This window comes from Bubalus kerabau, chromosome 19, assembly GCF_029407905.1.
Source record: "Bubalus kerabau isolate K-KA32 ecotype Philippines breed swamp buffalo chromosome 19, PCC_UOA_SB_1v2, whole genome shotgun sequence".
In the NCBI taxonomy this organism is placed as follows: Eukaryota; Metazoa; Chordata; class Mammalia; order Artiodactyla; family Bovidae; genus Bubalus; species Bubalus kerabau.
In genome coordinates this window covers 42,703,357-42,721,530 of record NC_073642.1, presented here as the reverse complement: position 1 = coordinate 42,721,530, position 18,174 = coordinate 42,703,357, and the positions used below count along the sequence as shown (strand labels likewise).

General features: G+C 38.8%; 1 protein-coding gene across 2 annotated transcripts in view; it reads right to left on the bottom strand.

The window, feature by feature from the left end:
* The window catches only part of NUBPL (NUBP iron-sulfur cluster assembly factor, mitochondrial), a 245,750-nt gene that overhangs the window by 82,682 nt on the left and 144,894 nt on the right, over positions 1–18,174 (bottom strand). The window lies entirely within an intron of this gene.

Here is an 18,174-nt window from a genome sequence, read left to right as displayed (position 1 = left end):
AAGAAATATAAACTTGTTTTGATCAGTCCTGACTACCATCCTAAAATACCTCATTCTGGCTCAACTAGGAATTAATATATCTCTATAAAACATCATAATTTACAAAATAGATTCATCCTGAAAAGCTGTATGGGGAACCACCACTGAGGTAAGGAGTGGGGAGGGGATTCAATCACAGACTCTTAAAGGTGGAGGACCTAACCCAGTTTTCCCACTAATACAAAACTTCTTTCCATAAACATTCATGATGGAGATATACTTAGCCAACAACAGAAAGTTCAAATCATTCCAATGCATATCACACATTCAAATACAAATCGTGGAATAATTTACACAAAAAGGATGGACAAAAGTTGTCACTTAAGAATTTTTTCTACTTTTTTCTTTTGCCATATATAAGATCAGTTTACTTTAACTTACTTTGTTTCTCCTACAACACAGCTTAAAATATGCTTTGTTTTCTGATTTGCCTTTGTTGGTATGGTGGTTTAGTTGCTAAGTCGTGTCCTACTCTTGCAACCGCATGGACTGTAACCTGCCAGGCTCCTCTGTCCATAGGATTTTCCAGGTCAGAATATTGGAGTGGGTTGCCATTTCCTTCTCCAGGGGATCTTGCCAACTCAGGAATTGAACCCAGGTCTCCTGCACTACAGGCAGCTTCTTTACCGACTGAGCTACCAGGGAAGCCCTTTGTTTGCTATGGGAACCTCTATTTATAAAGACCTCCTCCTTTTAAAAATATGAATAAGCGCCTACTAAATTATAAGGATTTAACTTGAGACTACAGACATATACTTGGGCTTTTAGAAAAATAAAAAGGATTAAATATGTAGAACAATTTTTGTAAACTGATGTGTTTTCAGTAAAGGGAAGATATCAGCAGTTTCAGGTATAAGGGTTGTGTGAAAGTGTCAAAAAACAGGTTAGTCAGAAAGTCAGATATTAAGGTTTTATTATTGATTGATTGTCTGAATTTAACCAAGCTGCTTAACTTTTTGGTGCCTCTGTATCCTCATCTTGAAATGGTTTTCAACAGAGAATTTCAGAGATAGCAGGGACTCTGGAGATTATCTTGTACAAAGTCCTTTTTACAGATCAGCTAAATCGCTGAGTCGTGTCTGACTGACTGCAACTCCGTGGACTGCAGCACACCAGGCCTCCCTGTCCATCACCAGCTTCCAGAGTTTGCTCAAACTCATGTCCATTGAGTCGGTGATGCCATCCAACCATCTCCTCCTCTCTCGTCCCCTTCTGCCTTCAATCTTTCCCAGCATTAGGATCTTTTGCAATGAGTCAGTTTTTCACATCAGGTGACAAAAGTACTGGAGCTTGAGCTTTAGCATCAGTCCTTCCAATGAAAGTTCATGACTGACTTCCTTCAAGATGGACTAGTTTGATCTCCTTGCAGTCCAAGGGACTCTCAAGAATCTTCTCCAACACCACAGTTCAAAAGCATCAATTCTTTAGCACTCAGCTTTCTTTATGATCACTCTCATATCCATACATGACTACTGGAAAAACATAAGCTTTGACTAGAGGACCTTTGACAGCAAAGTAATATCTCTGCTTTTTAACATGCTGTCTAGGTTGGTCATAGCTTTTTTTCCAAGGAGTAAGTGACTTAATTTCATGGCAATCACCATCTGCAGTAATTTTGGAGCCAAAGAAAATAAAGTCTGTCACTGTTTCCACTGCTTTCCCATCTATTTGCCATGAACTGATGAGACCGGATGCCATGATCTTAGTTTTCTGCATGTTCAGTTTTAAGCCAGTAAAAATCACTCTCCCCTTTCACTTTCATCAAGAGATTCTTTAGTTCCTCTTCACTTTCTGCCATAAGAGTGGTGTCATCTGCATATCTGAGGTTATTGATATTTCTCCCAGCAATTTTGATTTCAGCTTGTGCTTCATCCAACCTAGCATTTCGCACGATGTACTCTGCATATAAGTTGAATCAGCAGGATGACATTATACTGCCTTGACGAACTCCTTCCCCAATTTGGAACCAGTCTGTTGTTCCATGTCCAGTTCTAACTGTTGCTTTTTGACCTGCATACAGGTTTCTCAGGAGGCAAGTACAGTGGTTTGGTATTCCTGTATCTTTAGGAATTTTCCACATTTTGTTTTGATCCATACAGTCAAAGGCTTTAGCGTAGTCAGTAAACAGAAATACATGCTTTTCTGGAACTCTCTTGTTTTTTCTATGATCCAACAGATGTTGGCAATTTGATCTCTGGTTTCTCTGCCTTTTCTAAATTCAGCTTGATCATCTGGAATTTCTTGGTTTATATACTGTTGAAGCCTCGCTTGGAGAATTTTTAGCATTACTTTGCTAGCGTGTGAGAAGAGTGCAACCGTGTGGTAGTTTAAACACTCTTTGGCATTGCCTTTCTTTGCGACTAGAGTGGAACCTGACCTTTACCAATACTGTGGCCACTGCTGAGTTTTCCAAATTTGCTGGCATATTGAGTGCAGCACTTTCACAGAATCATCTTTTAGGATTTAAAATAGCTCAACTGGAACTCCATCACCTCCACTACCTTTGTTCATAGTGATGCTTCCTAAGGCCCACTTGGCTTCACACTCCAGGATGTCTGGCTCTAGGTGAGTGATCACACCATCGTGTTATCTGGGCCATTAAGATCTTTTTTGTATAGTTCTTCTGTGTATTCTTGCCACCTCTTCTTAATATTTTCTGCTTCTGTTAGCAGAAGATAGCATACATACTAAAGATGTATGTAAAAGATAAAAGATAGCTAACAATGGCACCCCACTACAGTACTCTTGCCTGGAAAATCCCATGGATGGAGGAGCCTGGTGGGCTGCAGCCCATGGGGTCTTAAGAGTTGGCACGACTGAGTGACTTCACTTTCACTTTTCACAGATGTATGTAAAAGGTAAAAGACAGCTAACAATGGTACCCCACACCAGTACTCTTGCCCGGAAAATCCCATGGATGGAGGAGCCTGGTAGGCGGCAGTCCATGGGGTTGCAAAGAGTCGGACACGACTGAGCAACTTCACTTTCACTTTTCTCTTTCACGCATTGGAGAAGGAAATGGCAACCTACTCCAGTGTTCTTGTCTGGAGAATCCCAGGGAAGGGGGAGCCTGGGGGGCTGCTGTCTATGGGGTCGCACAGAGTTGGACACGACTGAAGCGACTTAGCAGCAGCAGCAGCAGCAACATATTGTTAGCATATCATTTCTATCCTTAATTGTGCCCATCTTTGCATGAAACATTCCCTTGGTATCTCTAATTTTCTTGAAGAGATCTCTGCTGCTGCTGCTAAGTCACTTCAGTCATGTCCGACTCTGTGTGACCCCATAGACAGCAGCCCACCAGGCTTCCCCGTCCCTGGGATTCTTCAGGCAAGAACACTGGAGTGGGTTGCCATTTCCTTCTCCAATGCATGAAAGTGAAAAGTGAAAGTGAAGTCGCTCAGTCGTGTCCAACTCTTTGTGATCCCATGGACTGCTGCCTACCAGGCTCCTCCGTCCATGGGATTTTCCAGGCAAGAGTACTGGAGTGGGGTGCCATTGCCTTCTCCGTGAAGAGATCTCTAGTTTTTCTCATTCTATTGTTTTCCTCTATTTCTTTGCACTGATCACTGAGGAAGGCTTTCTTATCTCTCCTTGCTATTCTTTGGAACTCTGCATTTAGATGGGTATGTCTTTCCTTTTTTTCCTTTGCCTTTTGCTTCTCTTCTTTTCTCAGCTATCTGTAGCTTCTCAGACAACCTTTTTGCATTTCTTTTTCTTGGGTATGGTCTTGATCACTGCCTCTTGTATAGTGTCACGAACCCCATCCACAGTTCTCCAGGCACTCTGTCTATCAGATCTAATCCCTTGGATCCATTTGTCACTTCCACTTTATAATTGCAATGGATTTGATTTAGGTCATATCTGAGTGGACTAGTGGTTTTCCCTACTCTCATCAATTTATGTCTGACTTTGGCAATAAGTTCAAGATCTGAGCACACAGTCAGCTCCAGGTCTTGTTTTTGCTGACTATATAGAACTTCTCCATCTTCAGCTGCAAAGAATATAATCAATCTGATTTCGGTATAAACCATCTGGTGATGTCCATGTGTAGAATCATCTCCTGTGTTGTTGGAAGAGGGTGTTTGCTATGACCAGTGCATTTTCTTGGCAAAACTCTGTTAGCCTTTGCCCTGCTTCATTTTGTACTCCAAGGCCAAACTTGCCTGTTACTCCAGGTATCTCTTGACTTCCCACTTTTCATTCCAGTCCCCTATGATGAAAAGGACATCTTTTTTTGATGCTAGTTCTAAAAGATCTTATAGGTCTACAAAGAACCATTCAACTTCAGCTTCTTTGTCATTAGTGGTTGGGGCACAGACTTGGATTACTGTTATACTGAGTTGTTTGCCTTGGAAATGAACAAAGATCATTCTGTCATTTTTGAGACTGCACCCAAGTACTGCATTTCAGACTCTTGTTGACTATGAGGGCTACTCCATTCCTTCTAAGTGATTCTTGCCCACAGTAGTAGATATAATGGTCACCTGAATTAAATTTGCCCATTCCAGTCCACTTTAGTTCACTGAGTCTTAAAAAATGTCCTGTTGACCACTTCCAGTTTACCATGATTCATGGACCTAACATTCCAGATAAAAAAACTGAAACTGAGAAATCAGATGATTTGCCTAAAACTTACTCTGTAAAATAGGGATAATAAAAATACCTTTGTCTGATATATAGAGGCTTTTTTCTGAAGCAGAAATGAGATCACTAATTTTCTAAAAAGCATTAAATAATTAAATAGTATCATATTGAAAAAAGTTACTTTAAAGAGCAATTTGTCATATAGTGCAAGCCAACACTAAAATTTCTCTCAATGAGCATATCATGTCTATTCTTCTCATCAAGGGCCAAGAAAATATGTGTCGATTTCTGAGGTCACCACATTCCAAAAAGATCTGAAAATGTAATTTAAAAATATATTTTCCATATGTTTAGATGTCATCAGTTCAGTTCAGTTCAGCTGCTCAGTCATGTCCAACTCTTTGCGACCCCATGAATCCCAGTACGCCAGGCCTCCCTGTTCATCACCAACTCCCGGAGTTCACTCAGACTCACGTCCATCGAGTCAGTGATGCCATCCAGCCATCTCATCCTCTGTCGTCCCCTTCTCCTCCTGCCCCCAATCCCTCCCAGCATCAGAGTCTTTTCCAATGAGTCAACTCTTCGCATGAGGTGGTCAAAGTACTGGAGTTTCAGCCTCAGCATCAGTCCTTCCAATGAACACCCAGGACTGGTCTCCTTTACGATGGACTGGTTGGATCTCCCTGCAGTCCAAGGGACTCTCAAGAGTCTTCTCCAACACCACAGTTCAAAAGCATCAATTCTTCGGTGCTCAGCCTTCTTCACAGTCCAACTCTCACATCCATACATGACCACTGGAAAAACCATAGCCTTGACTAGACAGAACTCTGTTGGCAAAGGTCTCTGCTTTTGAATATGCTATATAGGTTGGTCATAACTTTCCTTCCAAGGAGTAAGTGTCTTTTCATTTTATGGCTGCAATCACCATCTGCAGTGATTTTGGAGCCCCAAAAAATAAAGCCTGACACTGTTTCCACTGTTTCCCCATCTATTTCCTATGAAGTGATGGGATAAGCTGATTTAAATGCCTTTTTGCAAATTAAAGGAAATTTTCTCACCAGTAAAATTAAGCATGAAACCATTGTGTCAAAGTACAATTTAAAATTATGTAAATGACTGAAAATAAAGGCTAAGAAAAGAGCAGAAAAGAAGTCACATCTGTTCTTTGAATATATTAATTAAATTTCTACATTTTAGTGACCTGTATCCTGTTCCTGTTAAGTAGACCTGTCACCTACATATCTGAAGAAAAAACAATAAATGTAGTGTCATAAGTGATTTTTCCTAGCGAAAACTAAAAATGTAGCAGCTAATACAAATGACCAAGCTACATTTAACAAAGGATTTTGAGAAAGATTAAGGATGGAGAAAGAACAGAGATGAAGATGATACAGATATAGATTAGAAGTAGGTTTGTGGACAGACAGGGGAAAACACATAAAACAATCTACTTCCCATCTCATCAACTTCCGAATTTCCCAACTTCCTAAACTACATAATTACTTTAGAAGTACCCAAATGACATCTAAGAAACCTGAAACAACCAAATTGCAAAGAAATAGAAAAACGGACTGAATTTTATGCATCTCATTAAAAGACCATTAAATGAACAGCTGTTCCTTCATTCTCATGAACACTGGTCATTATATCCAGACTTGTTCACGATAATCCTGTCCCCTAATGAGCAAGTGAATGTGGTAATGTATCTAGAAATTGTTCTTTCCTAAACAGGTATCTGGTGTTTTCTTATTTATCTTAATATTGCAGATCACACATTAATACACATGCCCAGCGCCAGAATATAAGAGGGTACACAGAATCACCATTATGGAGTTTAACCCTAACTAAGAAATTAATTCCAACATCTTCATGTGCCAAGTGTTGTTCTAGACACCGAGAATACAGCAATGAACAAACTAACTGAAGCTCCTGTGCCCGTAAAATGCGAATAGAAGGACAAAAAACAAACCAAATCTGGTATATCACTTGTAATCTTGATGAAAGTCATCTTTTGAGACCTCAGTTTGTTGTCTATAAAACTGGAAATTAATATTAGTAAGTATCACTAGACTCTTCTCAAACAAAAACTACACCAAAAACCTGTAATCAATAGAACTTGCACTACAATTTTCCCTAATCGAGCCTTGCCTCCAGTGATAGAGACATAACAGAATGCAGCCCAGAGTAGGAAGTGTAAGCCATGCCATGAAACAGAAGAAACATAATTGGATAATGGTGAGACTCAATACAAGTGTTAGTTGCTCAGTCGTGTCGTACTCTTGCGACCCCATGGACTTTAACCCACCAGGCTCTTCTGTCCGTAGAATTCTCCAGACAAGACTAGAGTGGACAGCCATTCCCTTTTCAGTCCCGACCTAGGGACTGAACCCTGGTCTTCTGCATTCCAGGCAGATTCTTTACCGTCTGAGCCGCAGCTACCTCTCGTTAGTAAGCTACGGTTTCTCAAATGAGATAATCATGACATATATTGCTATTCTGGAACATATTTTCTCTTAGTTTCAGTACTATTGTCCAGAGAAGTCATTTTCAATTTAAATATCATGGCTGTCTGTTTAAAAATCTTTGTTATCAACTAGACTACTGTTTTCAGATAATGAATTTCAAGGCACATTTAACATGAGAATTCTTTTTTCTCTTTCAGTTGAAAAATAATATTAATAATTTTATTTAGTATGATGAACACATACTTTTTCAAAATTGCATCAGAATAGGCATATAGTCGGAGAAGGCAATGGCACCCCACTCCAGGACTTTTGCCTAGAAAATCCCATGGACGGAGGAGCCTGGTGGGCTGCAGTCCATGGGGTCGCAAAGAGTCAGACACGACTGAGCGACTTCACTTTCACTTTTCACTTTCATGCATTGGAGAAGGAAATGGCAACCCACTCCAGTGTTCTTGCCTGGAGAATCCCAGGGACGGGGGAGCCTGGTGGGCTGCTGTCTATGGGGTCACAGAGTCGGACACAACTGAAGCGACTTAGCACCAGCAGCAGCAGGCATATAGTATGAAGTTTGATTTCTTGCATTTAAAACAGTTTGATTTCTTGCATTTAGGGACTTCTCTGGCATTCCAGTGGTTAAGACTTTGCTTTCCAATGCAGAAGGTGTGAGGTCGATCCCTAGTTAGAGAACTAAGGGCTCACATGCCTTGCAGCCAAAAAAACAGAAGCAATACTGTAACAGCTACTCAATGAAGACCTTAAAAATGGTCCCCATTTTAAAAACAACAGCAAACTACTTATGGAGGAACAAATTAAGGGTTGAAGTTCTGACCAAGCTACTTTAGCATCAGAAAGCAAGGATATCTGGGTATAAGAAATGAACTCCGTGAATCAGGTATAGTCTTAGTAATTCTGAAATATTAACATATAGGACAATAAGTCAGAGTAAAGAAATATATGTGGATTCCCAACATAAAATGTAAGTTAATTTTATGGCCTGAATCAATCTGTTGGTATCTCCCCTCTCTCTCTGAATTCCTCAATCAATGACCTATTAAAAAATAAAAACGAGAGAAGAAAGACCAACAGTGAGAAAAACTAAGGCTAAAACTTCAGCACAAACCAAGAAAACTGGAAGAAATGTGTACTAACAGTAGAACCAAGCTGCTATCCTGTTTAAATAGTAAATCTCTCTCTAAAGGGCAGAAGACAAGTCTCATTCACCTTTGTATCTTCAGGCCAGGTACATGCTGCTGCTGCAGCTGCTGCTAAGTTGTTTCAGTTGTGTCCGACTCTGTGCGACCCCAGAGACAACAGCCCACCAGGCTCCCCCGTCCCTGGGATTCTCCAGGCAAGAACACTGGAGTGGGTTGCCATTTCCTTCTCCAGGTCAGGTATATACACGCCCAGTCAAAAGTCTCATTCTGTTGAAAAACAGAGACAATCAAAAGAAATCTTCCACAACCTCCCACCACCAAAGCTACTGACCTTTGTCATCACAGCCCACATTCTTTCCATATAACAGTTACCCCCATCCCTTCTATCTCAATTCCTCTTCCCAATTTGGAACCAGTCTGTTGTTCCATGTTCAGTTCTAACTGTTGCTTCTTGACCTGCATGCAGATTTCTCAGGAAGCAGGTCAGGTGGTCTAGTATTCCCATCTCTTTCAGAATTTTCCAGTTTATTGTGATCCTCACAGTCAAAAGCTTTAGCATAGTTAATAAAGCAGAAATAGATGTTTTCCTGGAACTCTCTTGCTTTTTCGATAATCCAGTGGATGTTGGCAATTTGATCTCTGGTTCCTCTGCCTTTTCTAAAACCAGCTTGAACATCAGGAAGTTCATGGTTCACGTATTGCTGAAGCCTGGCTTGGAGAATTTTAAGCATTACTTTACTAGCATGTGAGATAAGTGCAGTTGTGTGGTAGTTTGAGCATTCTTTGGCGTTGCCTTTCTTTGGGATTGGAATGAAAACTGCCCTTTTCCAGTCCTGTGGCCACTGCTGAGTTTACCATATGTTGCTCTACTGGCAGATCCCTATTCACCTACTGAAGGCCTCCTGTACACTCCTGTTTAAGTGTAGACCCCAAACCCCAAATGACCCACAGAGGAGTGGTGGCAGGGCCTTAATCAGTCCCAGGACTCCAGTGCCTGTACTCCTACCCTTTGCACTGCATGGCTACCCATGAACTCTAGCAGCACAGACCACCTCCCAAACTCACTGGTGAAACAGTTCAGTGAACTATGTGAGACTGAAGCCCCCAAACTGAATCCTTCCCCAGAGCCTGCTCTGCCTCCAGAGGCACCCTCATCTGAACTGGAAGTGCCTGTGGGCATTGGTAATCCCTTGAGGACCAGACATCATCTTGAAGCCAGACTGAGCTTCCTTCTAGACAGGAAGAAACAGGACAACTCAGCAAAACCCCTATGGCAGCCTTGAGAGACCCCGAGACTCTCCAATCTTCAGGTTGTAAGCGCAATGGATGGAAAATAAGGTACTAGGGAGGTCTCTGCTCACCATCCTATAGGATGACAACTCCCCCAGGATGCTGTCACAGGTAAGCAGCCTTCTTCCCTGAGTGAAAATGCTAGAGAACTAAAGGAAGGGGGTTTTGGGAACTGAATGACTTCTAAACACTGGAAGATGAGCTTGAGGGCAAGGCCAGGACCAGGACAAGGGAAATCCACATTTCCTTTTGTGGAGAACTAGGCCCTATGAGACCCCGGAGCCTGATGAAATTCTGTCTTTATAGCCCTCTCCCAGGGAGACAGGAAAGGCTCATTTTCTCTGACTCCTCCTAAACCTAAGATAGGACTATAAATGAATGAGCACATAGGTAACGTAAAAACTCATTCTAAAGGCAATTCCAGAAGAGATGTTCCAAAAAGTGCAATTATCCAAGGCAACATCCTTGGGGTAAGTGTATCATGCCATGTTCATTTCTATCTTATTCTCTACAATCTCAAAGCTAGTGCTTTCTACATGACAAACCACAATAAACTTGCATTAAATAAAGAAATAAATGGGGAAATGAGCAAAGGAGCAAACAAACAAGCCCACTTAGAATAAAATATGTCTTGACCAAGAGTCAAGTCTGAAGAAGTTCCAGTATCTCCCTAACAGGAGATAGTGAAGGTGAGAAGCATACAGCATCATGTTTCCAGTGAAAAGGCCATGATCTAAGACACCTGTGTGCCAAACTGGAGGATGGTGAGAGGACCACCCTGGCCAGAGCAAAACAAGCCCAACTCTGGAGCCCAAAACGTGCTGCGGAGCGGAAGTATCCTGAGGACACAAGGAGGAGAAAATCTACCAGTCTCTTGTGTTTCTACTTATAAATATCAGGATAAAAATTATTTCACCAAGGAAACATATCATTTTATTCAACAACCATAATGAACAACTTCCTTAAGCAATTATTTTGAATGACACCTCATATATGTATGTATATATTTTTATTTGTACATATTTTTACAGTCTCATTCCCTCTATGCATTTACCTATAAATTATTTCTCAGTTCCCTCTTGATGGAAGATATAATTTTCAGTGTCTATTATTCACATGAGCCAAGGAATGTTTGCCAAATTTTTATATCACATATAAACACATATCACAAAACTTAACCTCTACTTATCCAGATATGGAAAACAGCTTTTAGACACGATGTGACATTAATTGCCCAAAATACAAATATTTTTAAATAAATGTTAAGAGAAAATGTGACATTTTGTGAATTTAAAAGAATCTTTCTGAAGCTTTGCTACACAGTTAATTCTCCTACACATGAGCCTTTGAAAACATTAACAATGAAAATGCCAGCTGAATATTAAATACTTTCATTAGGCAACAACAGTATATACTGTTAATATTCCAAATGTAAAAGATTAATAATTTACCAACTTAACAAACATTTCATTGATTCATTCCAAACATTTATTAACTGCCAGCTGCATCTGCCAGGTATTCACCTAAAGTGCTGGGAATTTAAAAGTGAACATGCTAGTCAAGATCTTATCATCACCACTATGCAGCTTATACTCTAATGGTGGAAACTGTCAATAAATAAATATAAAAGAAAATGTCAAATCACGGTAAGTGTTGTGACAAATAAAATAAGATGAAATGATTATCACAGCCAGCTCTTCTGGGATGACACTAAAATGAGACCTGAAAAAAAATTAAAATGAGACCTGAATTTTAAGAGGGAACAGACACTAAAGGTCCAGGAAAAGAGGGTTGCAGATAGAGAGAACAGCAATTTCAAGGGCCCTAAAATGGGAATGAACTTGCGGTACCTAAGAAAAAGGAGAACTATACTCTGAACAAAGGCAAACAAGATGGAGATGAGCTAAGTAGAGGTCATATTAGGTAGAACCTGCCAAGATAAATACTTTTGACTATAGGCACAGTGACTTTTTGTTTTGCTTCCAATTTTATTAAAGGAAGTTAAGACATATGTGAGAAAAGCAAAATGGATCCTGATATCTTTATTATCCACTTTCAACAATTATTAATTTATAGCTGGTCTTGCTTAATCTGTACTTTTACTTATTCCCTACCTACTCCTTAGACATCATTTCATTTTAGTATGGATCTCTAAAAGATAAGGACTCTTATAAATGTAACCACAATCAATATTATCACCATTATACATTATTTTCAACAATAATTTATTACAATTGTCAACTATGTAGATAGTGTTCAAATTTCCTTGTGTATCATATTCTGAAAAAGCTTACTGGTTCAAATCAGAATCAAAATAAGGCCCAGATATTGCAATTAACAGTTTCCTGACCCTTTAAATCTATAAATCATTGTTCCTTTACTGTTTTCCCCTGTAATTTATTTGTTGAAAAAACTGAATCCTACAAGATTTTCCAATTCTGGATTTCCTGACTGCACCTCCCTGTGTCACTTAACATGTTCTTCTGTCTCCTGTATTTCCTATAAACTGGTAGTTTAATCAGATTCAGGTTAGAATTTCAAACAAGATTGCTTCATAGCTTATGCTACATACTCTAAACAGAAGGCAGATAAACATATAGTATACTCTCTCTGTCTCTCTCTTTATATATATATATATATATATATATATATATATATATATATGCTGTGCTGTGTTTAGTCACTCAGTCATGTCCAACTCTTTGCAACCCCATGGACTGTAGCCCACCAGGCTCCTCTGTCCATGGGGATTCTTCAGGCAAGAATACTGGAGTGGGTTGCCATGCCCTCCTCCAGGGGATCTTCTCAACCCAGGGATTGAACCCAGGTCTCTCACAAGGCAGGCAGATTCTTTACCATCTGAGACACCAGGGAAGCCCAAGAATACTGGAATGGGTAGCCTATCCCTTCTCCAGGGGATCTTCCCAACCCAGGAATTGAACCAGAATCTCCTGCATTGCAGGTGGATTCTTTACCAGCTGAGCTACCAGGGAAGTCTATAAATATATATATATGCAACCAGTGTTAATTACTTAGATCTATTACAATATTTCATTAAGAGTTGTAAAATGTTGATAACTATAATTCTATCATTCTTTCTTTATCAGCTGAAATATTTCTGTAAAAAATTTTCTTCATCGATTTTATGGTTAATAGTACAGGAAAAATAAAATAAATACTTGATTTTCTTTATATTCAAGTTTTCCAAATAATAAGATGGTTGCTAGCATATGGATGATTTTAAGCAGGGAAGGTTTTAAAGATCATTCTGAATATCATTTGGAGAACAGAGTGAAATACAAGAAAGTAAAAGCAGAGATATCACCTAGGAGGCTCCTGCACTATTCTGAACAAATGATGATAGATTATACTAGGTTAGTGGAGAAGATGAGAGAAGTAGACAGATTTAAGATCTATCTGGAATGTAAAATCTATAGAAGTTGCTGGTAAGTTGTATATATAAGGTAAGGGAATGAAAGAAATTAAGAATGAGTCCTAGATGTTTGGCCTGAACAACTTGTTATGGGAAACCCTAAGGGAGGCACAAATTTAGGAATCAAAGTCATCTAGGTAATGATATGGATGAAATTAAGTCAATATTTACCCAACTTCTTATTGTTTTTTTTTTCCTTCCTTATCCTAGTTGAAGATAACTAAAATTTTCAGGAAAGAGAAATGAAATACTGTTATTTGTTGTTTTCTATAAATAATATTTCTGCTCAAAAATCATACAAATTCCAACTTTCTTCTTAGAGAATTCATTTTCTCACCATATCCCTTCATGCATATATTAACAAAGAATACACTGGGTTAAAAATCTCAAAGAATAGTATAAATATTATTTTAACCCACATTTATTATCAATTTTTATATTTTCTAATGTGTATGCTATGCAGTACTAACTTGTTTCAGTCCTGTCCAACTCTTGGAAACCCCATGAACCATAGCCTGCCTGGCTCCTCTGTTCATGGGACTCTCCAGACAAGAAAAGAGGGCAGGGTTTCTATGCCCTCCCCCAGGAGATCTCCCCGACCCAGGGATTAAAACCATGTCTCTTCAGTCTCCTGCATTGGCAGGCAGATTCTTTACCACCAAGGCCATCTGGGAAGCCCACATCAACTAATAAGTCACCACAAATAAGGGATATACAAAGAGTCAGGATACAGAAAAAAGGAGAAACAGATTAAAAACATTACCATTTAATAAGTATTAATGAAATTAATCTTGGGGGAATACTTCACTTTTTAGAAGCTAATTTTCCAAACTCACATTTCTATGTGAGTCATAATAATTCAAATTGCCCTGCTGTTTTCCCTTGCCTCATTCTACAAAGGAAGATGTGGAATGTTTAAGAGAGAAGAGAAAGAAAAAGAGTCTAACCTTCACATATCGTCAATAACAACAAAAATAATTAAAATTACCTTCTAAATGACAAGATTTCTAAAGATATATTATCTAAATTTTCATACAGGAAAGGAATATCAGATGTGTCACAAACTACTTCTATATATAGAACGTTTAGAATGTTATTCCATTTTGATAATACACATCTACAAAATATCTGATTACCTGGTGAGTTAACAAATCACTCCTTTCATGATGCATTATTCATATACATATTGTATTTCTGGATAATAGTTTACCAATGCTTTTGATCTCCATTAGGTCTTATAACTATGTGTAAATATATCTTATTTAATAGGAACTGGTTCCAGACTAGAATGTCTTTCTTTTTAATATGCAAATAATAGCTCTGGGTTATAGTTTTCAGCCTCAACAGTGTCTTGTTAATTGGGCTCAACTGGACTACTCAGAAAAAGTAAAAGAAAGTTTTTTTCAGCTAAAAATCAAAGTATAATGATAGAAAATAGGATAAGCACAAATATAATTCCAAAAATTACCAATGTGGATCAAGCGTCTCTTAATTAGAAAGAGAGATATCCTGGACCTAAAGGGAATTGATGAAAGAAGTCTTCCCATAACATTTTTGCACCTGTTTTATATCCCTAGATATGTTCCAATGTCTCCTGGTTTACAGTCCAGGGGAACCTGAATAGAATTTGTATCCTGCTATCGTGTGAAAACTATATAAATCTTAATTATGTTGAATTGGTTCATAGTGCTTTTTAGTCTACTATATCCTTCTACTTTTCTGTCTATTCATTCTATTAATTTTTGAGAGTTTGATATTGAAACTCCAACTAGAAATCTTTAATTTATCTTTTTTTAAAAAATAATTGCAATATATAGTGAAACTGTACCTAACCTTGTTCAGTATTTTCCAAGTCTCCTATAAATGTGTTATCATACTTTAAACAAGAAAAGAAGAAAGGAGTCTGAGTTCATTTAGAAAAGCAAAGCCTTAAAATCAATAATAAAAAGCCTTCAACATAATGAACACATTGAGAGTGAAACTGGCTCAGTTGTGTCTAACTCTTCACGACCCCATGGACTATACAGTTCATGGAATTCTCCAGGCCAGAATACTGGAGTGGGTAGCCTTTCCCTTCTCCAGGGAATCTTCCAAACCCAGGGATCGAACCCAGGTCTCCCACATTGCAGGCAAATTCTTTACCAGCTGAGCCACAAGGGAAGCCCAATGTATACATTAAAATACATAAAATAATTCTATTAACCCATGCACAGCTATAAAATACTTTGAATTATGAAATAAAATTGTCCCTTAGGTACTACATTTTACTTTTAAATGCTTTTCTTGACACTTATTTTTAAAGAAACATAATTAAGTGCTCTGTGATCCTGTGTATTCTTCTTATTCAGAATCATGATGAATGTTTTAATGCAAATCAGTTCCATCAACAGCTTTATAGATGATAAATTGTATTTTGAATATAAATTATTCAAAAATGCATAGTCAGAAGATTTCTAAACAGCTTGTTTAAATATAGAATGCACAAATTTCAGACAATGTATCTATTCATTATCTGTAATACAAAATAGGTCCTTTTATTTATGTATGTGATTTAAGACTAACTAACTTAGTGTCAAATTTCTTTACTACTCTATCTTCTCCATGTAAAAGATCACATTTTTTCTCATATCTATTTCATTCTTACTGGCTCCTTCTTGGTAAAATTTTCCCTATTTTTTTTTCATTCTCCTTATCTAGATGCTAAGACTTCCCCAATGCAAATGACTGACAGTGTGTTTCTTTATTACCTTTCTAATCAGTTCAGTTCAGTTCAGTTGCTCAGTTGTGTCCGACTCTTTGTGACCCCATGAATCGCAGCACACCAGGCCTCCCTGTCCATCACCAACTCCCGGGGTTCACTCAGACTCACGTCCATCAAGTCAGTGATGCCATCCAGCCATCTCATCCTCTGTCGTCCCCTTCTCCTCCTGCCCCCAATCCCTCCCAGCATCAGAGTCTTTTCCAATGAGTCAACTCTTCGCATGAGGTGGCCAAAGTACTGGAGTTTCAGCTTTAGCATCATTCCTTCCAAAGAAATCCCAGGGCGGATCTCCTTCAGAATGGACTGGCTGGATCTCCTTGCACTCCAAGGGACTCTCAAGAGTCTTCTCCAATGCCACAGTTCAAAAGCATCAATTCTTCGGCGCTCAGCTTTCTTCACAGTCCAACTCTCACATCCATACATGACCACTGGAAAAACCATAGCCTTGACTAGACGGACCTTTGTTAGCAAAGTAATGTCTCTGCTTTTGAATATGCTATCTAGGTTGGCCATAACTTTTCTTCCAAGGAATAAACGTCTTTTAATTTCATGGTTGCAGTCACCATCTGTAGTGATTTTGGAGCCCAGAAAAATCAAGTCTGACACTGTTTCCACTGTTTCCCCATCTATTTCCCATGAAGTGATGGGACCAGATGCCATGATCTTCGTTTTCTGAATGTTGAGCTTTAAGCCCACTTTTTCACTCTCCTCTTTCACTTTCATCAAGAGGCTTTTGAGTTCCTCTTCACTTTCTGCCATAAGGGTGGTGTCATCTGCATATCTGAGGTTATTGATATTTCTCCTGGCAATCTTGATTCCAGCTTGTGCTTCTTCTAACCCAGCGTTTCTCATGATGTGCTCTGCATGTAAGTTAAATAAGCAGGGTGACAATATACAGCCTTGACGGACTCCTTTTCCTATTTGGGACCAGTCTGTTGTTCCATGTCCAGTTTTAACTGTTGCTTCCTGATCTGCATACAGATTTCTCAAGAGGCAGGTCAGGTGGTCTGGTATTCCCATCTCTTTCAGAATTTTCCACAGTTTATTGTGAGCCACACAGTCAAAGGCTTTGGCATAGTCAATAAAGCAGAAATAGATGTTTTTCTGGAACTCTCCTGCTTTTTCGATGATCCAGCGGATGTTGGCAATTTGATCTCTGGTTCCTCTGCCTTTTCTAAAACCAGCTTGAACATCTGGAAGTTCACGGTTCACGTATTGCTGAAGCCTGGCTAATACATTATCCTTAATCTGGGTAAAGTGAGAAACAAGGTCATGGGCTAGCTTAAAAAGAAGCAAGCCACATATTTTCATCCCTTTAACCTTTCTGATTACTATTTCTTTGAAGAAGTATAGTGAAGTCACTTAGTTATGTCCGACTCTTTGCGACCCCCTGGACTGTGGCCTACCAGGCTCCTCCGTCCATGGGATTTTCCAGGCGAGAGTACTGGAGTGGATTTCCATTTACTTCTCCAGGGGATCTTCCCAACCCAGGGATGGAACCCAGATCTCCCGCATTGCAGACAGACACTTTACCATCTGAGCCACCAGGCTATTTCTTTGATTTCCTCTCAAAAGGACTCTGCTTAGTCTTATCCTCAATTATAAAGAAATAGTGCAACATAGTTCCTGGGGAGTTGGTTAGAGTGTCATCCTAATTACTTTAAATGAGTAGAGATGCAGATCCAGAATTTCAAAGATTATCTGATCCTGGGGGAAAACTGTTCTCTTGTTTTAGGATGATTAACACCAGGATGAAAAGGTAGTACCACCATGAGGTGTATGTTTTCCAAGCAAACCAGACAGATTTGGTTTCATCAAGTAAACCAGACGGATTCAGATCCACAACAAAACAGGATACTCCCTCATCAGAAATATTTAGAATCTTAAATTAGATAGGAAATTCAAAATTGAAACAAAGGAGATGCCTTATAGAGAATACCACCATAACTTGTAATAAATAGTATTTAGAGTTACTGTGGTTTTAAGAGTCATATAACACATTCACCAACTATCAACTATTGAGAACACAGGCCACTCTAAGAATCACTGAAAATTTTACTTGCCAAATCTCCTTTCACAAGGTACTAATACCTTTGGTTTTTACTTTATTCAGAAATTTTCACAATAGCTTATGATTTCTAAATATAGACCTTAAATTATATCAATTATACTTAAGTAACAATTTCTTGATGACACTTGTAAAGATATTACTGTAATCAATAATGAATGTGCAAATTAGATTTGAGGAAAAGAAGCATTCTGGATATAGCAATTCTGACTTAAAGAATGAAGTCTTCTTAAACTTAAGACAATGACTCTTCTTGCTTTTCTTTCTCATACCTTTTTCCCTTTCTTAATGTCATAGCAGTGAAGGAAAGTTATCAACTCTAGAAGGTATTGGAGAAATCAGGAAGAAAGGAAATGATGAAAGTACACAAAAATAGA